The sequence below is a fragment of the Aquila chrysaetos genome, chromosome 20 (assembly GCF_900496995.4).
Source record: "Aquila chrysaetos chrysaetos chromosome 20, bAquChr1.4, whole genome shotgun sequence".
Lineage (NCBI taxonomy): Eukaryota > Metazoa > Chordata > Aves > Accipitriformes > Accipitridae > Aquila > Aquila chrysaetos.
The window spans coordinates 16,838,309-16,866,269 of NC_044023.1; the positions used below are offsets into that span (position 1 = coordinate 16,838,309).

A 27,961-nucleotide genomic window follows, 5' to 3' on the forward strand; every position below is an offset into this window, starting at 1 on the left:
CTGAATTTTTGCAAAAGCAAATAAAGAAGCCTGCTTATAAAATTACAATGTTGGGCAGAAACGCTGTAGAGCAGAAATTACCCTGTTTACTGTAACAATCTTCCCTGGAAATGTATTGGTAAAAGCACGCAGCAGTGACCAGGGGCTACTACCGGCACAAAGAATATGTACTGCTCCGTACGGCAGGTCCTGTAGGCGCTAATTTTCAACAAACACATGAGTAAAACGCCTGACTTTATCTGCATTAACTTTCAAGGAGCAAAGGCCCTTTAGCTATAAACACTTGGGAGCAAAGTGTCTATTAGTGCTCCAAGTGCCACTTGAGCAGGACCGCCAGCCAGCCCCGTGCTCGGGGGAAAGGTTGGCAGGGCACGAGCCCGATTGTCCAACCCCGCTTCTTGTACGATGTGTTCTGTCGTACAACTCCATCCACAGCACCTTCAGTCACCCAGCACCAGCCAGGGCGGACGGTGCTCTCGTCCCCACGCAACCAAGCACCCTACAGCACAGGTGAGTTCTGCTTGGCTGTCTTGGCCAACTGGATCATCCCCAAGGAAGGGATCACACCAGAGATTGCGAACTTTTAAGTTGATCCACAAAGATAAAATGGGAGTGAGAAGCATGAGCTGATGTAAAAGAGCAGTAGGACCAACACTTGTAACGTCTCAGCTGAACGGCTAACTATGAGCAGATGAGCTTTGTGTCTCCAAACAGCATGTATAAATCGTCATTGCTCCTGGCAGACTTCTTGTTCCAATACTTGCAAACCTAAATATCCACAAAATCCAATCACCAGGCTCTTCTTAGACAAGAAATCAGATTAGAAGCTGCCACATTTGGACACACAACTGTCTCAGGAAAGTGGAAATGAGCCTTCCTGCTCTGAGAGCCGCCGGTTCACTGGCAATTGCTCCATATTACCATTACCTGCTGCAAGGCTTGTGAAAAGGTCATGTGTTGGAGTAACTCCAGAAGGCACACAAGATTTCTTGACAGATTCTGCACATTGCACAGGTGTAATGGGTGTTTCATTAAGCAGCAAGGAGAACACCGAGCTGGTGGAGCACATTATCAAAGGTCACGTGAAGGACTTGCAACATTACGAGGATGGATGCTGACAACTGCCAGCAATGAAGAAAACAACCAGAAGTGAAACCTTAGCTACTGAAATAAAGAAAGATCAAGAGCAGGAAGCCCCCGCTTAGGTGCAGAGGTGTGAGATGGACAGCTATGCCTGTAAATGTAGCCACATCTTTCTGCCCTTTGCTGCTAGTTTTGAAGACAAAGACCCAAATTCAGTCAACTTTAAACTTTCTGCCATCTGTACAAACTCATCCCTGTGGCTAATTTAACAAATCACTGTAAGAGCCCACGTTTCATAAATGCTGTATTTTATCACCTTGGTGTATCGATCGGCCGTCAATCAATAGGGTTCCACGTGACGCTGTTGACTCTCCTGATGACGACGAGCTACACGGCACGGCCACGCGCAGCGACAGCAGACCGGCGTCCTCAAGGTCGCCGGGCTACTAACCTGATGAATGTCAGATCAAGTTGCCTTTCTGAATTATTAAGAGAGCATCCTCTGCTGCAGCGCGCCAGGGCGGCGCACAGCACTGCCACCTTGGGATGTGACAGAGGCTCCGGCCTCTGCCACCCCGAAATGCTGCCCACGGGGACGAAGGCTGTCCCCTGCACCGCACGCACCGCCAGCCGGGCCAGGATCGGTGGGATGGCAGGAACCCCCACCACCGAGCCCGTCCTGGCTCTCAGCAACAGACACAATAACAGATTACTTTCCCATCGCTCCTCCTACCCACAGAAATGCAGAACTGGATACTCACAGTGGTTCCCCCCCTCGCCCCTCGCCGTTCCCATGCTGGCCCCTGTAATTTGCAGAGAAATCTCCGCTCGCCGAGCCAGCGCTCCCACCCGGGTGCCAGGACGAGCTGTGCTCAGCGGAGTCCCCAGGCTGGGGGACAGCCGGAGCCCAAGCGGGGCAGGGACACTGCCGCGGCCGTTCTCCCACGGCCACGGGGCAGCGATAAGCAGCAGACCGAGAGGCTGGAGAGGGCACGGCTTTACAGACACCCGAGGGGAAGGCAAGGCGATTGCAAAAAGCCGTTAGCAATGAACAGGGAAGGGAGAAGAAGACCCTACGTGGCAGGGTCCGGCCCCACTCCTCCCAGCCGAACGCCTGCCTTTCTGGGAGGCACACAGGGATGTGCCCAGGGTAGAGGGAAAGCTCCTTGGAGAACCCGAGCCACGAAATACAGGTCAAGACTTTAAATTAGGTTAAGCTCTCTTTTTCCTTCTTTTTTTCTTTATTCTTTCTAAGCAAAGCAGCGGAGCCACCCCTCCCCATACCTCTCAATGCCAGAAGCAGGGGTGTCTTATCTCAAAGAAAAACGGGATGGAGGGAGGTGCAGAGAGACCAACGTCAGATGCAGATCATTAATCCCAAAAACTTGGCCTCCTCCACTTTTCCTCAGGGCTGCCATTTGTACCTCCACGCGGCTGCTGCCCAAGACCGCGCGAGACAGACCCGCTCCTCCTGCCGTCACCGCCGCTGCGTTCCGCTCATTTTCGGCAGAGCCACGGGTGAGGATCCGCGCTGTCTGTCTGCAAGGAGGAATTCAGTTTTTCAAACACCATCGAGCCCAGCAGCAGCTGACACAGAAGGGGAGGTACAGCCCATAGGCACTGCGGCTGATCTGAGAGACAATTTTCTGTATTTCCTACCAATTCACCCAGCGAGACAGGCCTGACCCTCACCGGGAGGACCCCGCATCACTGCCCTGCACCCCGTCCCCCCCGTGACAAGGTGCTCCAGAAGGACCCTCACCCACCGACCGTCCCCACCACGCACCCCCAGCTCATGGACCGGCACCGGTGCGACACGCGGAGCATGCCGCAGACGGCATTTCAATCGATCGCTGTATCTCTTTCTCTCTCTCTTTTTTTTTTTAATCACCTTAATGCAAGAAGCTTTAGGGAGCTTAACAACAATAAGGCTTTTCATAGCCTCTGGCTTTAACTCGGCACTACTACGTTTCCTATTTTTGTACGTTGAAAACAAATTTGTAACTGAATGTGAACAACAATCTGGATGCTCGCATCGTTTTTTCCCCTTTGCTAGCCTGATAGTATTCTCATCCGAAGACTTTTTAATAGTGTCCCTTAATGTTATCTACAAAAGCCTCATTAAAGCACTGTATTGTAATTTAAGCTAAATAAACTCAACGCAGTTATTTTTTTAATGACATATTTTTCCTGGGGCCTTTCCACGAACAATAAAGCGTTCACTGAAACTATGTTACGAAGGAAACGCATAAATCTTCAGCTTATCTGGTGGTATGTTTTCCAAAGATCTAAACCTTTGATCAGCAACAAATTAATTTTCCATTTACACAAAATAGAAGATGTATTTCCAGGATAACCAACTAACCCTGCAAGTCTGCATTAACATGTGCCTTGGCAGCAGCTCAGGACTCCCTCGCTGCCGCTCTTCTCGCTGCCTGACGCTGTCAGGGTCGCTGTCACATTAGATTATTTTTATTTTATTTTTTGGCTTCAAACCTGTCTAATAGGGTGTTTCGGGTCAGTGGTTATGCCCTGAGGATTTCTTGCTTTTGCTCACCGAGCTCTCCTCTGCACTAGCCACGCACCACCTGGTGGCCCCCCCCCCCAAAAAAAAAAGCTGTGCATCCTCCAGGATCGGGGCATGGTGCTTGACCGTCTCCGTGCTCTGAGGCAAGTCTCGAGCCAGCCCGGAGTCCTGGCCAAGCGACACAAGTCTGGTTTTTAACCTCCCTAAACCAGACCGCGCACACCTTCTCTGGCTGCCAGCAGGATTTCGGCGCTTCCCTCGCCCCGGCCGGGCTCCGCGCGAGCCCCTGCTCCACGCCAGGCGCCGCAGGCAGCTCCCGGGGCTGCGCAAACGTCCGAACTCCTCAGAAACCACCGGCGGTTTAAGACGGCCACGCTTCTGCTCCCACCCAGGAGAGACACGGCTGCCTGCTCGTCGCCAGCTAAGAGGAACGAGATTTGCTGCTGGCTCCCAAACCGTGTTAAATGCACAGGGAGGTGGTAAATCTAGCGCGTTTTCGGATCCACCCGATGCTCCCGTAATATGTCTGGGAGGAAAGCACGCATGTTGGGTCATGAACAGAAACGGGCTTTTGTGATGTCTTCAAGTCTTAAATTTCCCAGTGTATCTGCAAACCTAGGGAGATCGGCCGTGGTCAGGAACGCACCTGGCTCCTCACCTCCTGACTGCTCAGTGGGAAAAAAGGTGCCAAACCAGGTTATTATTTCATACCTGAGAGCATGAAGTAGACCTGGATGATATAAAACCAGCTAGTGCGAGCAGATGGACTGGCACGTGTTGTTTCAGTCCACCCCAAACTCCACCCACTACAAGACTTCCACAGTCCAGCTAAGCTTGATTTTCAATTAAAAAAAAAAAAAAAAAAAAAAAAAAACAAAACACCACACCAATAAAATTATAAAAAGTGGCATCTCGATTTAAGCCTGGGTGGTTTCCCGGCCCCAGCCCTCTTAGGACCACGGCCCCATGCCTTGCCTGGAGTGCACAGAGCGGGTCAACATGTCTTAGGGTACGGTGAGGTTTGCAGCCTGGCTGTCCCACTGGCTGAAGCTGGATGGAGCTCCAACGTCCCCGAGACAGCCTGGCACTGCACACAAATGACAGGAGATGTTTGCTATTCTTCCCTTTGTTTTAATTAGTAATAACAATTTGTTATCGTGGCTTGACATTTGTTCATACTTAGGAATAAATTGCTTCCTTGAATGATATGCTGAGATTACAATGGGCTTTCTGTGTTTGTGTTGGTTTTAGTAGCTCATAACAAACCATGAAATTCATTACTCTTGCCACAAGCACCCATGAGATGTGCCAACCAGGGTGTGATTTATACACAGCTCAACTCATGGAAATTAAAAGGTTTTAATGTTGCCTGCAAGAAGTCAAGGGTTTGAAATTTTATACAGCTGAATTACAAAAAAAAAATCCCGGACGCCAGCTACTGCATTGCTTTATCTGCCTAAGGAGGCTGAACATTAAAGTCAGGGTAAAAATAATTCACTAAATATTAATTAATTTACGTGTATAATTTGAACAGCCTTTTTAGCTATAAGCCTTCTGGCCTGCAAGTTACTTCATTCTCATCTTGAACTGCTTGGAAGCTACATAAAGGAAGATATTTAACAGCAAAACTTCTCTGCTCCAATATAATTCAGCAAAACAGTCCCACTGAAAGAAATCACTGGAAATCAGCCTGTGCCTCACCATCCTTAATGGGAAAGGGCTGTCAGTCATACCCCAGTCCCATTTCTCCATGCCGCGTCAAGCCTCGTACATCAAACCCAATATACAAATCGCCAGCCCCATCAAGATCATTAGAGCCGCTCAGCCCGTCAGGGAAAGGTCAGCGCGTCGCCGGCTGTCGGCTGCCTGCTCCAAACGCAGCATCAATCACAGCCCTCATCAAAGGCGGCCGCGGTGGTGCGAGCGTGCAGCTGGAAACCCGCATCCCTCCCTCGGATAACCTGCCACCCTCTAAACCCGCTTCCCTTATCGTAAAACATGGCCACGCTTTTATCTTACCGTGATCTATAGGGAAACGCAACTAAATCGTCTGCCGGAGGAACAGGGGGGATCAGGACCCGCGGAGAGGGATTAAGACCGTATCGGGAGAGGGTCGCGCAGAAGCGGGGGTCCCAGCCTGTCCCCGCTCTCCTGGATGGGTCCCGTGCAGGCGGCATCACGGGAGCATCCCTCCTTGCTGCACGAGCCCCAGCCCCCCCCAAACCTGGGAACAGCCTCTAGCAAAGGGCCAAAGCCACCCTACAACGAGAGGCTGGTCGGTGCCGTCAGCCACAGCGAGGCACGGCTCGCAGATAGCCCCAGCCGGCGGATTTCGGGGGTGCCCCGCACTCGCGGACACACCAGCGTCACCGTGCCGGGCTGCTGCTGCCCTCCACCAGCCTCAGGCTCCGGCGCGGCGCTCCCAGCGCGTACGAGCCCACGAGGGCATCCTGCCCGCAGCTCGAGGACCGGGACGGGTGGAGAAACCCCATCGCTCGCGATTAACCGGGGGACGCCAGCATTATTGAATGCTATTGCTCCCGTCAGCCATTGCTTGTTAAACACGCTGAAAACCACAGGCCATTTCTTCCTCTTTTTTCCCTACCGAGCCGTGCTGCACGCAGCAGTATCTTCAAAGGGCGAAGCAAACGTGTTTGCTAAACGTGAGCGGACTAAATACATCAGCCTTTTAGAAGCAGTTATTGCTGCTAGAGATTTAGTGAGTCCCATTGTTTCGTGGTTCAGAAAGCGTTTTGCTGGCTGCTTTGGAGCGGGCTGTTCTTCAAAGCGAGCGCCCTATGACAACGAGTAACTCCTCACCAGTGAAATAAAAACCAGGTGGGCATCCAAAAGAGCGGATGACTCTTTTTTGCTCTTTCTTTTTGCTGAGCGTTTAACTTACGGTGTCTCCTTGCCACAAAAGCACAGCAATTTGGGGGTCAGCTCAGCCGCTGCCAGCGGTGGTACCGAAGGCAGGGTTGGCCAGGCTCCCCTGGCAGAGGGGTGAGGACATTTCTGGAAAACAGTGGATGTTCTTTGGGTTAGAGCTGGGAACCTTCCTGCAGCGTGCCCAGACTGGAGGGGATTGCTCTGACCAGTATTTAGACTGGTTGTACTGCTACAGGGCAAAAACCCAAATATAGAGGAAAAAGGCAATGAAGCAAGCACCGGACATCGTCCTCTTCCCTCCATCCCAAACAGGTTGGGATGCTCCAGACCAGGGTGGCTCACCTGGCTGCGATCCTTGGAAATGTGGAGTTGCAGAGCCAAGGCAACACCTCACCTTGCCGTGGTCAGGGCAAACAGCTCAATCCTAAAAATTCCTTCTCTGTGCAAACCGCAATCATTCCCTCGTACCAGCGTGGGGAAGCGCAGTCACGCTCCCTGCAGTACTAAGCACTTCAAACACATATCTCAAAAAGATGAGCAACCATGGATGGCCTAACAGACAGATGGGGGAAGGAGAAGAGAAGCTCACGGTACCGGCGAGACTATTATAATTAGTGTAATAAGCAGCAATCACAGCTCAACAGCTGCTTTCCCCTCCCTGAGCGTCTGCTACACACACCAGCACAAACCCATGGCCAAGAAGGATTTTGACATTTGCTGTACTCTGAACAGCGCTGCTTTGAAAAAAGTTTTGACTTTGGTAAAGTTTTTAGTCCATGTAAGATGCAGAGGAGAGCCCTTTCCTGCTTTCCCAGCCTCTCCACCTTCACCTGAGGAAGCAGTACCTTGTGCTTACAGAAGGGTCACGAAACCGGGTTTAGTTTTGATATCAACTATGATTTTGCACATGGCTTCGAACAAAACCCCGTCACCTGTAAGTTGAGACAAACCTGCCGTACTCAACCTTCTAAAGCTGCTGGAGCCTCAGAGATGAACCATCCTACAGAAAATGACAAAATACAGACAAAGATCATTTACGGTAGGCATATATCCATCCTCCTCTGATGGGCACATGTCCAACATCCTTCTCTGAAGCATCTCTGAGATAAACTCCTTTGAAACACACTTGCCCCCATCCATGCCAGGTTTGCAGTGCGCATATAGCACAGAAAAATTGTTCTACAGCTCACCAAAATCCAAAGCAGCCCTGGTTTACAAGAGAGGACTTCCTGATAGGAGAATATTTCAAAGGATTGGAAAGCAGATACAGTGACCCAGCTGGAGTGCAGCGATTTTTTTTACACCAACAGTTAATTGGTTTGGAAACGTATTTAAAATGGTGGAGAAACTGCAGGGTAGATGCTCATTTCAAATCAGCTGGGGATTTAGGTGAAAACACCGCTTGCCGGCGGCTCACCAGCAGGACCCGTGCCACCGGCACGGGAGCCGGGCACCAGGCACGCCGCCGTGCCGCCCCGCGCTGCTCCTGGCTGTGGCCGCGGCTCGGAAGAGCCGACATCAGATGCGCTTGCTGCTCCCCTTCGGATCTCTGCTACGAAATTCAAGTAGGCCTTCCCTACGTTTTGGGGAGCTGAGGACTAAGCTCTTCAAAACACACCCTCTGGTACCTCAAACAGCCGCTTGCTGCTGCTTTTCTCGTTTTGGGGAGCCCACTGCAAGGGAAAAGAGTGACCTGCTTTACCCGCGTTGCTCCACCGCTCCCACCCCTAACCACCAGTTTTAGGGGTTGGACCATCATCCGCAGCCAGCGCAGCGGTTGCAAAGTCGCTTACGTGACATGCTCTGGGTCCCAAATTGCAAACTACACTGCGGCTTAGACCCAGACTAATTCTGAATCATTCCTGGTGCTCACGCTCCAGGAGGGATTGCTCCTCTCCCTTCCTTTCTGCCAGCCCTTACTCTAACAGAGGTGATCAAGGGAAGCAGGCAGATGCTCAGGATATCTGGATATTTGGCAGCAGTTAAGGATTCAGCTCTCGCCGATTTTTGTGGGCGTTAGACACTGAAAAAGCGTCTAATGTGAAGATGTTTGGAGGTGTGAGCTCTAAGCTCTTCATGCAAGAGACAGTTTCCTACAGCGCTTAAGAAAATGAGAGCATGGAGATAGCAAATAAGGACAAGCTTGGAAAGCAGAAAACGCTTACATCGAGGAAATTTAACCCCTCCGTGAAAGAAGCCCCAGCCAGGCTGGGCAGGAGAGCTCAGGAGTAACTGCAAACACGCGGCGAGCTGCTGGAACCAGCATGTCAACAAACACCGCACCAAAGGGTGAAAAACTGTGACGTGTGATGCCAGACCAAAGATTTCTTTAATTTCCCAGTGCGAAGGAACACATTTGTACTTCCCTGACAAGCGTCACGTCAAAGCACCAAGAGGAGCAAGAGCCGTTTGCTGCGACTCTGATCCTCCCCGGCTCCCCGGCCGGGACCCAGTTCTCCCGTGCAGTCCCCTTCCCAGTCAGCACACCTTAACCACCAGTTACGCAGCCAAAAAGATAAGCGGCAAGTTAATCAAAGCTGTCTACGCGGGGTGCTACAAGGCATCGCTTTATGTGAAGCGACAAAACACGACACACGAGAGGCTGAGGCGCAGCGAGAAGTGCTCCGTGCCGCACGCCTGGCACGAGCCACGCGACTCTCGTGACTGCCACCGGGAGCGGCAGGGCTCCTTTCTCATGCATGGGGGGGGAAAAAAAGGTATCGGAAAGCAAAGAGCATGAGCATGGTCGAGCCTTTCACTTGCCGCTCTGCTGTAAGGCAGCAGTGGAAATTAATGGGACTTTCAAGTACATAAATGGATTGCAGAGACATCCGCAGTGAGTCTATTAGCTAATTAGTCAAGATTAGCGTTTATTTTATCCAACAGGCATTCAGGTAAAGGAGGTAGCTCTCCTACCTGCATATGTCCCTTTTACGCTTGTTAAAAGGCAGGACAAAGCTGTCTCCCAGCGACAGTAATACCAAGACGAACCTTCTCTCCCCCGAGGGAGGTGGCCGCGGGCGCAGCCTGAGCTGGGCACATCACTTCTTTTGGCTAACGGCATGGGACGGGGCCAGCATCACGGACACAAACCCTTGGCTCCAAAGCCCAAATCTGGCAGAGCTGTGCAACCGGTACAGCCTTTGGCACGAGTCTGGGGCCATTCTCGGGCTCGCCCTACTGACGGAGAGCAAGGTATCCTAAAATCTGACACAAGACCCTGTCTCATCCCAAAGGAGTATTTAATCCACCAGGCTGCTACTGCTTCAGACCTTCCACTTATGCTGTGGGAAGTCTGATGTCCTTTGCCGTGATCCTGTATCTGAGGATGCAAAGGTCGGCAAAGAAACATATTTCAACCATTAAGGTAGCTTCACTTAACAAACGTAAGAAACGCTTTAGATTTATAGCACCAGAGTAATTTGATACCTTCTATGCCGTTAATGAATCAAGCATTAATACCATTTTATCATCAGTTCTAATCTTTCTGGCATCATTTCACGCCCACAGCTAACTCACTCCGTAATTCGGTACCTACAGCTGCTGTTGGACACAGGCCCCCAGCCGCAGCCGACTTCCAGCGCCCTGAGGACTCAATCTCTGCTAATCCCAGCCCTTTACAGCAACTCAGACTTGAGCAATCTAAAAAGAAGACACATGAAGTCACTTAGGCTTATCTCTCTAATTGCCTGCCCGCCAATCAGGGGTTCGGTGTCAGCCACTTGTGCTCACATAAGACTCGGCAGTCAGAAAAATCAGACCTAAAATATTTACCGTGAGCATTTTCAGAACTGTAAGTGAAACTATTGAAAACCTGATTACTACTGCAACTCCAAATGCAATGCTAGCTACGAGGAATACATCGGGGTAACAAAGCAAGCGTTCATGCCTTTCCTCTGCTGCGGCTCTTTCCAGGTCTATGGCTGCGTAACACAGACTCCGATTCTCTTGACAGCTTTCCGGCACTGCCCAGTGCCAACACAGTGAAGATGTTAATGAATACCATTCCATAAATATTTAATGTACATTTTCCTGTGAGTCCTGCTGTGATTAAATAGCCACCTCATTACGCAGGCCCATCTATCTTTCACTTTTATCTTTGCACGGAATACCAAGAGTTGGAACTATACCCATGCGATCGAACTGCTGGAAACATCACTGCATAAACCAACACCAACAGGGCAAAATCCAAACACAAACTTCCAAGGAATGTAAAGAGAAATCTAACCCTGTCAGAGCAAATATTTCATCTCAGCTACCTCCTCCCAGGATTTGCAGAGAAAGAAAAGCCGAGGGGACAAGCCAGCAATATACTTTCTGTTTGAGTGCAGTTATTTGTCTGGTTTTATTGTCTTTTTCCATTGCATTTGGAGGTCCTGGCCACAACGGGGGCCCACTGCGCATGCCGTCCAGCTACAGGCGTCCCTGGGTACCACCCCGGGGCTGGCTCTGCTCCGACACCAACCCCGGCACAGCTGCAGCAGGAGCTCGGCTGCTCTCCCCCCTCTGAAACTTGGAGGATGTCCACGATTTGTCCGAGGTTACGCAAGCGATCCAGGACAGACGTGGAAGGCAACGTGGATCGCCCAGAGGTGTCACCATCGCTGCTCTGGCACTGCAACTTCTGTGACGCTCGTCTGTGGTTCCAAAGCACAGCTGACCACAAGATCCACCGCGTTTGCTTTTGTGACGTCGTGACAACCATTTAAGAATCGGGATATAAAAATACTAGGATATTGTTTTCTGGGCCATTAGAATTGATAGACTCCAGTCCTTCCCACCAACCCTCAGCTCAGAAACTATTTTGCAAACCCAACCAAAAGCTGCAATTCTCCTGGGATCACCCGAAACCACAAGAGCAACGCCGAGTGCCCAGCGTCAGCCAACGCAGGCAGCAGGGCTGGCAGCACCGGGTGCGGGGTCTGCGCGCGCTGCCAAACACGACACGTGGGATTTCGAGCGCTGCCATCCAAGCACGTCCCGGCCGGAGCGAGCGCCGGCACCGGAGCCACGTTCGTGCCGCTCCCCGCGGCTCTGCATCGCGGGGCGATGCTCTGGCTTTCACGTGGGCCATGGGAAAGGTTTCTTCTGAGAGAGGAAAGTTGCACGGTCCAAATTCACACCAAATTGCTAAAAATATAAAAGGCTCAAAGGAATAAAGCTTGGGTATGTCAGAACTCTTAGTAATTCCTCCCAAATCCATAATTTTTTGGCACAGATGCTAAAATGTAACTGGAGGGCAAGCATTTAGTTCTGTTTTAGCTGGGAGAGTCCCAACTTCTGTCTCTCCAATTTATATATGGAAGCAGGCTCATTTCGCAATACGTGTTTCAGCGAGTTCTGCATCAGGGAGGGTGTGAAGCTAAGGCTAACGAGGGGAATATCATTAAGAGTAACAAACAGTACAAAAGCATGAACAAATAGACTCGTCTGAAGCACAGGCTGCGGCTGCCATGTATCACAAGGAGTCTCCAAAGCGAAAAATTTGGGTCTCTCTCTATTCTGAGGTCTGGGAGAGCACGCAACAAATGGTGGTGCGTGGGCAATACTGGTGAAGAACTGGTGCCAACTGGTGAGGCTGCTTTTGTAGTGCTGTGCAGGGACACTGGGTGGTCAATGCAGTGCCCTATGCTAATGCAGGGGAAATTTAAAGGCCACTGGAGATTAAAAGATGCGTTTTCTCCTCCAGAACTGGCCCTGAGACACCACCCCAGCCCAAGCCCTGTTAATACACGCAAGCAGAGCATTCGGAAGACCACTTCAACGTGTTTTGTTTGTCTGCGTAACACTGATGCCAGGAATAAACGTACATCTACACTGTCTCGTTTAAAATTCGCTGCCGCCAGGAGAGGCAGCCCCTGGGAAGCACCACCGCCCGTCTCTCGGCGTCACATCTGCAAACGCCAGCACATTTCCACAGCCAGCCTGAAACGGCTGGTTGGATTTATAGGTCAGCACCTTCACGAATAAAGCGACGGTGCTGTTTTGCTCAGCCTCTGGAAAGCAGCTCACTTCCAGCCCCCCCAAGGCATCTCTGCTGGGGAAGGATGCTCCAGCACCGCCGGCGTGGTCCCCTCGTCACCACGCTAACACCATGACCGTCCCATAGACCCCTGATGTGGCAGCACTGGGGAAGCCAGCTCGCCGAAGCTCCCTTATCGACCTAAGATGACAGCTGCCTTTTGGAAAAGAAAAAACCTTTTAAAAGCGAAAAAACAGCAGCTTTTTTTTTTTTTTTCCCCTCCTCTGGGTGAACAAATAGACTCATTTAAGGTGTAAGTAGATCAAGTAGCTAATTAAGGAAATAACCGATAACTTAATCAAGATCGTTAGAGGAATCAGCATGTTGCTGCCATTATTTAAATGGTAGCAGAGCAAAAATACGCTCATGCAACTGGAGCCTTCTAAACCTCCAGGTGGGCCGACCTACACGCAGGGAGGCTCCCATGTCACCCCGTTGCTGGTGCCACCAGCCACTGCGGAAAATACTCAAATCTCCTGGTAATTTCCCGCAGACGGAATATTTAATCATCCCCCAGCCGCCACTGCAAAAATCCCGAGTGAACGATTCGCACGTTGAGAGAAATTCGCCCTAAGAAGCAGCACAGTCTTCCGCCCCAGGACGCAGTCCCCGCCTGTTTTCGGCAGCGGGGAGGGGGAACAATCCCTTTGCAGAAATAAAGTCAAATACATTGGGCCATAAGCGTTTTGCTTTTAGCATCTTGTGCTGACTTTGCTCCTCAGCCAGCTGCTCCTGGGACAGACTCTGCGATTTCTCTCCCCACCCCCCCAAGGGGCTGTTTGCACACCAGCACATCTCTTTCTCTCTAATTACTCCACCAGTTGCACTGATAAAACATCTGCTGGAAGACCGAAGGAATCCTAAAGCACACAAATAATTTGCGCTGCCTAAACAAAGGCAAACAGAGGATGCTGTTAAACACCCCCACCCAGCAAACAGCTCCAGGACCTCTGCCCAGAGCAGGCGTCCGGCAGGCTGAGTGCTCCTCTGCCTTCTCCGGCAGGAATGAACCCCCTTTTTCCAAGCAAACATATTGTTTGTCACTAACACAGCCTCTTATCTGCTTAAGTCCTAAAGTATCCAAAAGCAATTGAATTCAGCAAGTTTGATTAAGTACTTAGAAGCCTTTGTTTTGCCTCAAAGGAACTGGACATTTTCTCCTGAATTCATGTGAACAAAGACAAAAAAAATCCAACGTCCCAAAGTTAAAAATAACCCTTTATCCTGTACTAAACACAGCTGCCAAAGGTTCCAAATTCGCATTTTGTCATTCCACACAAATCCTCGCAACAGCTGAGAAGACACACAGCAAGTTTGGAAACCCAGAGCTGAAGATAAGCTCCAGCCTCCCGCAGGGTTTTACTCTTCGGGGGTTTTTTCAACAGAGTAAAAAAAAGCAGGAGCAGCTCAGGGGCTGGCGAGAGAAGTCACGTTTGCATCAAGGAAAAGTTTTACCATGTCCTCTGTGTCAGATATCAGCAAGGGATACGGCACATCCCTGCTCCGGAGGGGGGGCGGCGGGGCCATGCCTGGCCCCCGGCAGCCCCTGCCTGCAGCGAGAACCAGCGCTTACAAAGGCAGGCAGGAATCAGGGCTGAAAAAAGAAAATCATTTCCCAATGCAAACATTTGTACAGCATTAAAGCGGCTTATACTTTCATAGGCTATAAATCGGGTGCGACTACTTACCCGGGCTAAACAGGCGTTCACTTCACGCGCTGGCAAACCCCCGCGTAACGGGTAAGGGCAGAGGGAAGGACGGGAAGGAAGGATGGGAAGGATGGGCAGTGGCGAGGCGAGCGTCTTCGGTGCCGTGGACCACGGCGCATCCTCCGGCGGCGGTGCCCGGGCTGGGAGGCTGCCTGCGAGCCGGGGAACGGCTGCGGTCATTTGGGGAGGGAAGGCTCCCCGGCTGCTGCCCCAGCTGGCGGCGTGACGCCCGCCGCAGTTTTAGCTTATTGGTGAAAAATCGTAAGCCCTAATCCAATCCTGTCTCTTTACCCAAATTTAGCTCTCCACGGAGCCAACATCCCTTGCAGTTTTGACTAGCGGTATAAAAGCAAAGTTACCTTGCCAATATGTAAATCACGTGAAGAGAAGCAATAAAAAAGCCCCACGCTCAATTTGCTTCACCTCTTTCTCCCAAAAGAGTTTCTTATCTGCCTGCTTCGAGGGGACCACAGCCTTGTGAGTGCACTGACGAAAGCCAGCAACTCCCGGCGTGTATCCCCGGATCAAAAGTCAATAAGGTAAATATCAGGATACCAACAAACCCAGTATTTATCAGAATGCCCAACCGTACCGCTGACACATCTGGGTCAGGACTGTAGCACGTAAGGAGGGGGTTTATAGAAACGGTTAGCACGTGGTTCCTGAAGTTATACCGAGTTTCACAAAGGTAACTACTGAATCATAAAGTGCTGCTGGCAAACAGCCTGGCTGGCCGACACATATGTTTTTCCTTTTTTTTGCAGCCTGGCGCAGACGTTAGCTGTAGAGACATGTTTTTCTCCACTGCACACAAATCTAGATGCTTGACCACGGCGTTCGCTTCTGACGCTCGGGCTAAGGCGGGGGCTATTGGCAGCAGCTCGGAAACTGCAGAGCTACACCGCGGGCAGCTTCCCACCGCAGGCGGCAACCTAGAAACCCTGCCTTCGTTTGCGAACAACGGACGGCTGGGGATAAAAGCCTCTCGCGCAACTGCACATTTCTGCACTCCGTCACAGATGTGCAACCCTGGAGCAGCTCCAGAACGTGGGCCGGTGTTTGGGTGAGCTTCGAATGCGCACATACAGCTACCTCCGAGCGAGGGGGCTGGAGCGAGCGGTATGCGCTCCGGGTGTCCCGGCGGACAGGCAGCAGGATCCAGATGCAGGCAAGCTGCTCTGGCCTTTACAGAGGCTAACGATTCAATGAGGTCTATTCATGGAGGAGCGAGCAGGGCTTCCAGGAACGCAGAGGAAGCGTTTCCGAAGGGTATTCCCATTGTAAGTCCAATAAGCCCCCTTGCATTTTACCCCCCCCGCCCCCCTCACCCTGCTGTAGCAAGCTTTAAATAAGGAAATAATCGAAACATACATTCAAAGAAGAATTTATTTTGAACTTGGCAGTGTTGTTCTAAGAACCATCCCACTCGGGAGCGGGGCTGGAAGAGCGCAGGCAGCCTCGGGGAGGGCTGAGCCTGGCTCTCCAGGAACAGAAGCAGCTTATAACCCAGGTTCACCATGTGAGAGCCTAATTAGAGACCGAAGCCCACACAGCAAACAGACAGACTACAGAGGAAATTGGAGTCTAATTTACATGGAGAACGATTACTTACTGCAACCAATTAGTGTCAAGCTGACTGACAGACTACCCAAAATATGTTCTCCTCGCCCTCCCCCTGCAAGTCTGGGCTTTCCTTGCTGCTTTATTCTCCCCAGGCTGTTCGGTAGGTGAGCAGCAGCACCTCACCACTAGACATTGGATGGCAAACGGAGACCTTTTGAGCTTCCCCATAACAAACGCAGAGTTAGAGCCACCCACGTGCCACCCAGCGCGAGCCTCAGCTGAGCCAGAGATAGCAACAACGGAGAGCAGCGCAGTGTACTTTCTTTCCTGGTCTTAAGTCCTTAAATGACATCCTGAGGGTCCCAACGAGAAATTATTCGTTTACAAGAGGTGCTCCCCCTTTCCCGGACATGTATTCTGCATGGGGGCTTTCACCCCCTGGTTTGCCATCACGTGGCAGACCGGTGGGTAAGGGTTCTGTCCACGCAGCCACAGCCGTTGCAACGTGCTCAGGCTGCAGGTTTCGGGTCCCGACCCACGCTGCTGGCCTCTGCCAGGGAAGGAAAGCACCATCCCACAGCATCGCTGCGGCCGCAGGGCAGCGCTGCCAGCCGGGATGCCCAGCTCCGGGTACCTGCTCGGCTGCTCCCAAAACAGCCCTTTCTTTGCAGACAGGTCCTCCTCCTCCTCCTCCTCCGGCCACGCTGTTCCCCGTGCGCTTGCGGGACCATCGCTGCTCAGCGGCGAAACGGGGAATCCCCACCGCTGCCGGAGGGAGCCGACGTGGACAGAAAAACTGCCACGGTCCCACCAGCGCCTGCGCTGGGGAAGGACGTTGCCTTCGCCCAGGGCTTTCCAGCTGCCCTGGAAGAGGATGACTTCATCACATTTCCCAAAGGACAAAGCAGTTGTTAATTCTGCAGAAAACCTGCCCCTCCTCCATATCGGATTAGTCCCAAAACTGGTAAACAGACTTTAAAAACTCCTGAAGTGCACACATGGCACTGACCAAATGCCATTTATCTTCCTTTTATTAGGAAAAGAATAAATGACTCATTCTATCATCGTTGTCCCCTTCCCAGCAACATGCTCCTTATTAACAGGGCTGCCTAATTGCTGTCATTTCCTCCAAACCCCGGACTGCACGTGCATTTTAAATGCACAAATGACAACAGCATTTCAATTCAACTTGCTGTGTTATTCTTCATAAACCTCTAAGGACAGTCTCTCTGAGCAGCCTCTCTGACTGCTCTTCAGAGAGCTCTTGTGTGTGCGTGTTCAGACACACAGGGACCGCATTTGGGATATTTAAGACCAGGCAATCAACTCTTCCTTTGAGAGGCACCAATATAAAGCATATTTAAGGACTTTATGGGTCTTCTGTACAGAAGACATAAGCTATTCTTTTAATCTTTGCAGACTACATGAATATATGGCATTTTAAAAGGAAACTTACCCTAAAAAGAAAACTTGAAGGAAACACTTTGTGAAGTATCTAGTAGCTGTTTGGTAACATCTGGAGACAGCCAGGACCTCAGGTGGTGTAAAGCATCAGCAGGGATCCTTTGACTTCAGTTCACTTCAAGTCAATGGTGCTAAACCAGTTTACACCACAGCAGCACCATCAAGAGGGGTAACACAGGACCATCTCACCTGGGTCTCCTTTGGGTACAGCCACCACAAAGGCTGCAAATCCTGGTGGCCCTGATCTCCCTCTGCTCCCTCCTGGTTAAATTAAAAGTCTCCATTAGTTACCAAGTGGATGCAATGAAAATGCACATGTGCTCGTGCTCCTCAGAATTAGGCTGTTCATTTGGTGTTTATACTCCTGGAGTTTCTCTCCTCCACACCCCCCCTTCTTCCCCGGGAACCGACTTGCTGACACTTTCTCTGCAGCTCTAAGGGACGACACACACTGCTTCGTTTTTTAAATTCCCCTCGGGTGCTACGCCCTGAACCAGCTCTTCAGAGAGGGGCCGCCGCCAGCTGTAATTCCCATTAATTTCTCGTATGATTAACAGGTCAGCTCACGCCACCCTGGTGACAGTGGGCTTCGGAAGTGCAACTCTATCAAAATTATCTATGCATAAAAGACAGTCATTATAGGAGCAAATGCCTTGCTGAGACTTTTATCAGCTGCGCGCTTGCTGCTCGTTTTTGTGCCGCTAACGACTTTATAGAGAGTAGGGAAGGGTTCAGCCTCATTGCTCTGCGCTGCGGTGTCTCCAGGCAGAGGAACCTCTCCTCTGCGGTGGGTGAGCCGTTGATTATAAACCCGTGAAGGCAATCACTCCTGGAGGGGGGCAGGGGCAGACAGGAGCACGGGGAAATTAGAGAAACCTTCTTCTGAGTGCATCCCATTAGGGCTGGTGGCAATTACGCGTGCTCATCAAGTATGTGGGCTTCCTGGAGCCCCCTCTGAAATTGCTGGATGGGGAGGGAAGGCGAGAAAAGTGAGGAAAAAGGAGAAAACCAGAGAAAAAGCAAAATAACCCTCAACAACGGCAGCAGACATCGCCCCAGCTGCCTGGGATCAGGGCACAGAAGAGCAGCCTCCTCCCCACGGGCATCCCAGTGCTGGTGGTCACTCAGGGGAGACCCACAGAGATAAAAGGCAGGAAGATCAATTGTAAAATACTTGTAAAAATGCTAACGGTCTCAGGTCCTTTTAAGCTATCTTGAGCACTGCTAAATCACTTCTTCTATTTGCTTTCTGGTGGGATTTGCTTAGGTTTGAGCTCACCATGTTTACGCTGATAGGCTGCGCATCCTGATGCGCAGGTCAAAGCTGGCGCGGACCTGTGAGCCGACCCACGCCACGGCCGTCACTGCCGAGCTCTGCAGACCGTCCTTCCCCTCGTCCTTCCAGTTTCTTCACTAGTTCCATGGGAAGAAAAGAAGAAACCAACTTAACGACATCTTCCTTTCCATATGCACTAATGGGAGCTATTGTAATAATAAAAAACAGAAGGAAAGGCAAGAACTTTAGTTGCAAGCACCGTGCAGCCTTGCAGTCCTGACCCTGAAACTCCTGACAAGGTGACACATTATTAAGAAATATCCATATTAATCCCAACTGTAAAGCGCTATGTTCAGCCAATTAAACTGCCTGAGCGGCTGAGCGCTCCCGGAGACCTTTGTACTCTTTTTTTTTTTTTTTTTAAAATGCCCTCTTAGGGAAAGGAATGGCTTCTGCAGAGATGAACCGCCCAGCTCCTTCCAGCCTTGCCGTGTGTGTGTATAAAACGTTCTTGGCTGCTTTCAAACACTGCACATTAATCTGCGCAATGGAGCCTGTCTCCTTCAGCATTCGGATGATTTCTCTTCAAGGCGGGTAAGACAGAGCTGTTCCACTTGGCATCACATCCCCTCCCTGCCCCCTCCCAAGCCTTTTATTTCTTTTTTTTTTTTTTTTTTGGTATTGCCAGAATAGCATGTGTGAACCTGGAGAAGAATATATTGCTGTAGGAGCCCACAGATATACGAGACAGCCAGGATGCCCAGAAACAGAACTGGAAGATTACGGTTTTAATGCATCAAATTATGAAAAATACCACCGCTTCCTTCCCGCAGCTTAGGACATACCACTTACTTCTCCCTCATCCATTTCTTTGCCTGTGGCTGAACCCAGAGTGACAGAAACTGTTTCTTGAATTAAGGGCTGCTGGAAATGAAACCCCAGAGAGGTCTATGGGTAGTGATTACCGGAATTTGTTCCCGAGCAATGCGAGCCCCACCGTCCCACCTCGACAAGCCCCACGCGCCAATAAATCAGAGCATCCCCACCACGCAAAGGGCTGTCCGGTACAAAGCCAGGCATTTTTATGAACACCACGCTCGGGGCTTGGATTTTCCTGTCTGTCTGCCCAAAATTTACAGAAGCGAGGAGCCCTGTTGCTCAGGCTGCTGCCAGCCAGGCACCGCGCCGGCTGCTTTGCACATGCGATCGCTGCAGCGGCTGAAGCACGCTCCAAACTACCCGTGTGCCACTGAAGCCCAGATGGGTGAATCATGACGTTTCTTCAAGTCTTCATTAAATATTAAAACGTTCTGTAGTTGCAGTCAACAGGCTTCCCCAGAGCGGAAACTTCAGCTGCGGCTTTGTCCGCTGGGAAGCGTCACCTCGGCTATGCCCTGCGCAGACGAGAGATGCTCGTCGCTGGACCGAGTGGTCCCTTGCCACGAGTCACGGTGGACATTTCCCTTCTTCACCCCGCTCTCATCACCTCGGGCACTGAGCTCCACAGAAACGCCCAGAGCCTGAGGAACGGAGCAGGAGCAGAGCGGAGAGGGACCGCAGACCTCCTCCACGCCTGGTACCAGCAACTGCTTCATCACACCCGGGTTCACCGGGAAAGGGATGGGCACCTCTCGCCTCCACCACGGACGGAGCTTCTCAGGAGGGTGGATGGATGGGAAGGACGAAGGCTGTCTAAGGACGTACGAGCACCCTAAACCCTGCCAGTCGCTGGAAACCCAGCGGTCTCAGGCTTCTGCAGCACATCTCGTGTTTTGGAAGCTGCAACGGGAACGCCGTGCACTTTCCCTTATTTCCAAGCATCCCCAAATCCCTGGCTCCTGGCATTTCTACAATCATTAAACACACAGTTCTCAACACTGAAACCCCATAAAACAAAAATCCGTATGGGGACTGCTCCCACAAACCAGCCGATACCTGCCAGCAGCCATAATCTTGGTGCCATCAGATCCGCACAATAAATGCGTCCATTTTACCAGGGCAGGGTTTTTCTACAACTAAAATGGAAACAAAAATTGGCTTGCGAAGATGAACGATGCCTGTGATAGTTTTTTGCTGCACTTGATTAAATACAGCACACAACAAACCCATTTTTTCCTCCTTGAACGATAAACTTGATAGTCTAAAATTAAGCCCAGCAGGGTAAGTAAGATCCTGTACAGATGTCAAAAGATACCGCGATTTTTTTGGAAAGCCTGACTGCAATGTATACACACTTTGCAAAATCGCTCAAGTACCTCTGGCACCAAATATAAACACGGGGAAAGCTAAAAATCATGTAGTGTTTTTATCTCGATGTAGCCTATACCACAGAGTGCAGCCATGGTTTGCCATTTCACGATAAACCAACTCTTTGCTTTTGATCATTTTAGTGTGTAACTGTGGATGTGAATGTACAATAGTATCATAAAAAGAAAACGGGAAGAAAAAGCCCAATCAAAGCACCAACCTGAACCACATGCTTTCCAACCAAAGGGTATTTGTAGATACCAGAATTACCATTTCTCTTCAAGACAACTGATCCTTTTCATGAAAATATAAGAAGCCCTAGAGAAATTCTGGTTGATCGTTATTAAATGAACAGGCCTCATGCATTTTTTTTTCCAGGAAAATGACTGAAGCTTGGCTTTAGCATAATCCCAAAGATTATTTACATCTTCTGCAGTTTTTTCCACTGCTGCTGAATAATCAGGGCTCCTTAGAAAACCACTGCCAGAGAAACATAAGTCCTTTTTTTTTTTTTTTTTTCTTTTTCCTCCTTTCCTCTCTCTTTTACCTGTTTTTATACATTCTTCCTTGCACAGGAGCGGTAAGGAGGCTAAAACTACTCAAGGCAAGCAGGCACAAGAGAAGACCCCGGGGAGCGGCTGGGAAGGGTCAGCGTTCCCACGCCGCAGCACTGCCCGCTTGGCAGCGAGGCTGACGGGGCAGTTCTCGTACCTCTCCTTCATCCCCAGCTCCCAGCACCATCTGATGAAAATGGGAGCTTGGGTTGCCTTTCAAACACTTCCCCCCCCCACCAGGAGAAAGGCCTAAAAGAGGAAAAAATTGTGGCTCCTCAGAAGGCAATGGGAGAAGAAGCCGCCTCTCCTCTGTGGAGGAAAGGGCTCCAAAACACTTCGGGTTCCTTGAGTACCTTGAGTATTGGGATGCTTTGGGGAAGGAATCTTACAGCGATGCTTCAAGACAAGCACTTTGCTTTCTGCTTCAGCATCCTTATTGTTTCCAGTCACACAAACTCCCTTCTTCTCCTGCTTTTGCCCTATCCACCAAAACGGCTGTGCACAGGGAGTGAAAACAATTAAATACTCTTAAACAGGCAGGGCTGCAATTGGCATGGTAATGAGGTCGTTATGCTCCTTAACGTGCTTTCTAAAAATAAAATTACATCCAGGTATACAGATCTCCTGGCTGCACTGTGCCCAGGGAATCATCTTAATGCAAATTCTCTAACAGCCTGCTTTGGTGTTGTTATTTCAAAGCATCAGGACAACAACAAGGGTTTGGCGGACGTGCAAGGTCCCAAATTTCAGCTCCTCTCAGGTCAAGGGGAGGCCAAGAGACCCGCTGCTCTGCACAGCCGGACCCTGTGTTAGAGCCCAGGGTCACCTCCCAAAGTCACCGGGGCACGGCCGGGCTGAGGGCTCTCTGCTCACAACCGGGTGCCGTCAGAGGTCGGGACCAACGTCTCGTCCCGCTCGTGTGACGTGCTCCCTGTCACCGCCGCGGGGACGGACACGGCCGAGGTCTGGCCTGGGAGGGATCCCATCTGGCGAGCAGCGTTGGTTTGAATTACACAGCAGCCTGTGCTGCAGAAGGCTCATTTGCAGTAATTAGAAGCATCATGTGGGCACACGGGAGGACTTCAAAGGACGCCGGTAGCCTCGGCTGCACAAGTCTCCTTTTAGTGGTCAAGAGGCAAAAACTGCCCTGTGCCTGTGAGCATCTCTTAATAAACCAAAATTATACAGAATTCTTTTTTTTGGGGGGAACCAGACCGGTCACTGCAAAGCCCACTCCAGGGAAAGTTAAAGGTCATATTTTTTACGTGTCTTTTAACATGCGCAGTTCACATATGTGCACACATCCCCCGCCCAGACGCACAGCCGTACGCGCCGCTTTGCTTCCGCCGGTCTCCCAAACCGAATACAAACAAGGGTTCATGTATATTGAAATCTGTAGGAAGCTTAACATTTACTCGGCTTTTGTGTAAACACTTACGTGAATTACACAAGTTTCAGCCAAGAGGCTCGGCACCCCGCCGTGCTGAGCCATATAATTCATTACAATTAAAAGCAGAGAGCAAGGCAATCGGGCTCGCCCGACATTGTGCTCGTATGGATCTGCTCTTCCAAATGGTTTCCAAGTTGTCTTTGCAGCAGCTCAGCCTCTCCGGGAGAAAGCCCACCGGCGTTTGCCCCGCGCTGCACGGGGATGCTGCTCCCGTGCCCGCGGGCTTTGCCGGCTAAACTTGCACCCACACCGCTGAGAAACCCACGGCAAGAAATCGGCTTTGCCGAACCCACGGCACGGCGCTGGCACCCGACCGCAGCCAAGCGGCGGGCAGCACGGACCCAGGACACGTACGTACATTTTGGGCCGTGCATTTGCTTGTACCATCAAGGTGAGGGCAGTGCTCGCTGCAACTCACCTTGCAGGCAGGTGAGCGCTGCCCTAGGTGCAAGTTTTATACACACAGAGCATCACAACCTGCCAAAGTACTATGATGATAATAATCATCATCATCATCATCATCATCATCATCAACAAAAGAACCCCCCACATAAGCACGGGCATCACCCCAAACTGCAAGGCAGCATCTATTCCCCAAGTCTCTGCCTTTCTACTCAGTATTCATAATATGCTAAGCTATTAAACTATCCTACGGAAAGCGCTGCGGCTTACAGTGCTGCAGACAAGTGGTGTTATCATTTGGTATTTCTTCTTTTGTTATTACAGTGAATCTTCCTACATCTCTGAAAATAATCCAATTATTGCTTACCACTGGTAAGGTCACTGTTGCTTTGAACAGAGATTTCAGTAATACTCTGATTACTCTTAAGCAAATATTGCTGAGACTTGGGCTGAAATTTCAGAGAGACTGAAAATCCATTTTACTGGAGACCACGGATGGAAAAATATTCACACTCTAGAGGATATAAGTAACAAAAAAAGGTATCATTTCTCCGCCTTATTAGAAAAATATTGGTTTATCTGAAATCAACAGCATAGATATATTCAGCTAGTAAAACAATATATAATTTCTCATATCATATAACCTTCAAAATATGGCAATCATCGCGTCTTTATTAAATGTTGCCATACAGGCTCCAAAAGGTATTGAACTACTTAAGTGCAATATATGGAAAACAGCAGAAGGTTTCTATCACTTGTGGGAATAAAAGACCTCCCAGAGAAAAGCAGATATCAAAGATCAATCTGTAATAAGGAAAAGGAAGTTAACATCCCTTACAGCGGCCTCAGAGATAATTTTTCTGCACTGAGCCAACGAGATAATAGCAAAATCACACAAAATACAGATGATGCCAAGAAAAGGTGTCTATTATATTTCTTTCGGTGCAATTAATCATGGGTTCTTTACTGTCAGACCATCTTTAGGCAACGGCAAAAAAAGGGAAAAAATACCCAATCCTTTTTTTTTTTCCTTTCCTTAAGAATGAATTAATCACATTGTCACTGAAAGATGATTTTTTCTGACATCACTTTTCTTGTACTGGCCAACTGATGTTAAAAACAAAACACTGCTAGGGCTTGCTGTCCTTCTACTGAAAGAGTGGAAGGATGCTCAGGATTAACCCCTGAGTGTCCTGCCAGCTGGGAATGGCCCATCTCAGCGATACCACCAGAAAACCCAAACTGGTGTCTCTGGACTGGGGGAAGGATGACACACGCCAGCAGCTCTGGGGGTGGCCAGGGCTGCCCGATCCATGGATGGCTTCTTCTCCTTCTCTCTTCCCTGCGACGGCATCGCTTGCCGGAGAGTTTCCTCCCAACACGTCTTTATTCCGCGGCTGGGATCTGTACCAGGGTCCCGGCTGAACCCCCGCTCAGCCTCGGTGGGTTTGGCACAACGACACCCCTGCGCCCTTCTCACAGCTGCGTCTTTTTTTCCTCCCCAACTCTTTCAGGCTCACGAGGTCTCCAGCGCTGCGGGCGGATAACGCCAGGGCGGGATGTCACGGTGCCGCGATAGCCGCTGACGTGCCACCGGGGATGGGGACGGGTGAGCGGGCGCAGCGCTGCACCGTCTCTCTCCTGGGAAACCTGCTCCGCCTGCCTCAGACACGCCGACATCCCGAGGGGATGGGAAGAGTGGAAATCGCATCGCGAAACCCTATTTAAAGCGACACCCCGCTATCACGCAGCAAAGGCAAAACGTGAGCGTGCCTCAGCCCTCCCGATGACTCTATTCACTCCAGCCACCCTCCAGGGCAGCCTCTGCCTAGAAAGGGTGCCCAGGGGATGAGGGTGCCCAGGGGATGAGGGTGCCCAGGGGATGAGGGTGCCCAGGGGATGAGCGTGCCCAGGGGATGAGGGTGCCCAGGGGATGAGGGTGCCCAGGGGACGAGGGTGCCCAGGGGATGAGGGTGCCCAGGGGATGAGGGTGCCCAGGGGACGAGGGTGCCCAGGGGACGAGGGTGCCCAGGGGATGAGGGTGCCCAGGGGATGAGGGTGCCCAGGGGACGAGGGTGCCCAGGGGACGAGGGTGCCCAGGGGACAAGCGAGACCCCAGATGAGGCTCGTTCCCCGCCGACAGCTAACGAGCACCGTGGGGTACCCACACACCTCCCACCGCTGGCCTGCTCGGGAGGCAGCGAGCGGCCGCACGGGGCTTCAGGCACGTTTGGCAGCGGGAGGCGATGCTCTCATCCGTACGCTTCAGATGTTTTCCATTTTGAACCTCAGTCCTGGCGCCTTTCTCCCGTTTGCTTTGTAACGCTTTAGTCATTAATGCCCGCAACCCGCTCTGCGGCACGGACACCTGAACGCTTTTAATTGCTCCTGGATTGCCTTGACTAGATGGCTTTCAGGGACCTTTGACTTTTCTCTCAAGAGGTACCCAGGAGACAGGCCGTAAGCTAACAGTGCCAATCCAGACTGCGGGGCTTTACTTCTTCTTGTATATACACAACAGCCAGGGCTCGGGCTCTGCTTAGACCTTCCCCGGGCATCTACAGTGCTATGAAATCAGAGTGCAAAGGGTACAAAATACTGCGTAACAGCAACTGCACTTCCACTGGGCTAAAGACTCGTGCCCTGTGTACTTATTCCTACAAAAACATACGTAAGTTGCCAACTAATCCTCTCTTTCCTAAGTAATGACTACATTTGCATTTTTTTTTTTCAGCACGAGACCTGTTTTTTAGAGAAAAAGCAGCAGCCTGAAAAACTGAAAACTGAATGTTTAACAAATTAATTGTATTTGTGCCTTAGGAAGAGCATTGGCTATTTTAAGCACATTAGATTGTTAGGTTAAATATCAGGAAACACAGAAAGAAAAATACACGCAGTTTTGTGCTCCCCGCTAATGGTACTAAAAAACCCAGCACACAGGGAAAGCCTGTAGGACAGGATTTTTAAAACCATTCTGCAAGCTGCGGAATAACCTCCAGGTTTAAAGTGCATTAAGATAATTATAATCAAAACATCCCTCTCACCTGGCAGTGTCTTGTAGAGCGAGCTAACTCCTGAAGCCGTGCTGGCACGAAAGGCATCTGCCTTCCCAAATCCACGTCCAGGGATGGGTTTAGCTTCCCAGCAAGCGAACAAAATCAAGCCACGCCATCGTTTTGCTGCCAGCTGCAGGAACAAGTTACCCCAGCCACCTCGCTGGGGCCAGCACTGGCACTGGGACCCAGGACCCGCTGCTGCGGGATGCGGGATGCAGGGGAGCCCGGCACGCTGGAATGCCCGAGTGGCTCCTCACAGCATCCCCCTTCCAAAAAACTAGCCTGGGTGAGACAGGCTGAGACCTAAGAAGTGATGGACGGGTGTGAGAGAACTGAGCAGACGCACCATCCGAGGAGAGGCAGGGAAAAATGCAGAGCCGGGTAGCAAGCAGCGCCCGTGATTATGCTGGCGCAGCGTGGCCTTGATGCTGGCAAGGTTTTCAAGGTAAAAAATAAAAAGTAATAATAATAAAAAACCGCAAACTCAGCTGGCAGCCCCCTTTCTAAAGAGGTTTGCACACATTCCAGAGGAATATCAAAAGTATAGTTGTGTTTAACATTTTCAGTTTACAAACTGATAGTGCTGACTGGGTACACCACCTCCCACATAAACTTTAGCATCAGGAGGACCAGGAGAAGATCGTTACACTCTCATCTGCACTGCTGCTTTTAAACAGGGCTACTTAAATGAGAGGAGCCTGGGGAGGCTGGTAGCACGAAGAGAAAACAGTACGGGTGGATTGAATGCAGAAAGCCAAGACAGCTCATTAGCGCGGAAGCGAGCGTTGTCAAAGAGTTCACATCTGCACCAAAGCGCCAACCTGGCGTAATTGAGCCCAGCTATTTAACCGAGAGTGAATGGGACTTTACCGCTCGGCGGTGGGACGAGAGCCTGATGCAAACCCCGTTCTGCAGGTACCGCAGGCAGGGGACGGTGGTCCCGGCCCCACCTGCAGCCCGGGGTGGTACCGTGCCACCGTGCAGACCCTGCACGCCCTGAAATAGCCAGAAAACACCACGTACAGTGGTTTTTCATAAATCTAGTCAAACAACCAGTTGCATAGAGCAAACGCACGTTGAAGTAATGCCACTCGCGCTATCGAGGTTCTCATCAGGGATGAGTATGTCATGAATCACTGCTGAAGCCAACATTAAAATGATATTGATGTTAAGAATCCCAGGCGTCCCATTTGGTGCTCATACAACATATGGCACATGTGAATTTTATAGCTTTTGTATTAATCTGCCCAGAATGCCATTGCTTTGCAAGATTTCATGAAATATTAAAATTACTGAGGGTAATTTATTTTACAACTCCAGGCAAAGGCCCTGGGAATGATGAGATCCTCCCCATTAAATTCACGCAGGTCTGCGACTCGCAGCCCTAATATCTCGCATTTGTATGCCGAGTGAGAGAAAGACATGATGTCTTTCAACTCGGTTATTTGATGGATCGGCCTGAATTTGCTTATTAAGGTTTCTACAATCCATTATCACTGCAGGAAACAGAGAGGGAGGGATGATAGACTAAGCATGTTTATCAAACCATGTGAAATCCAGAGAGACACTCAAAACAAATCTCTACAGCCACTGCAGGAAAGTGCCGGGCATCTTTATTGACAGCCCAACTGTGAATTGCACAGTTGGCTTTTAAAAACCCAACAGAAGGCTATGACATATAAGGACAGTATAGAAAAAGACTGAATTTTCATGTCTTAT

The 27,961-nt window shown here is 50.5% G+C and overlaps 1 protein-coding gene across 3 annotated transcripts in view; it reads right to left on the bottom strand.

Annotated features, from left to right (window-relative positions):
• The window catches only part of PRICKLE2 (prickle planar cell polarity protein 2), a 108,965-nt gene that overhangs the window by 45,102 nt on the left and 35,902 nt on the right, over nucleotides 1-27,961 (bottom strand). The window contains exon 1 of one of the 3 annotated variants that reach the window (XM_030043716.2): nucleotides 14,210-14,428. The exons of the other annotated variants lie outside the window; for them this stretch is intronic. The gene's annotated coding sequence lies outside the window, so the exon portion shown is untranslated. Of the gene's footprint in view, nucleotides 1-14,209; nucleotides 14,429-27,961 lie in introns of those variants that run through there. 3 annotated transcript variants of the gene reach the window in all.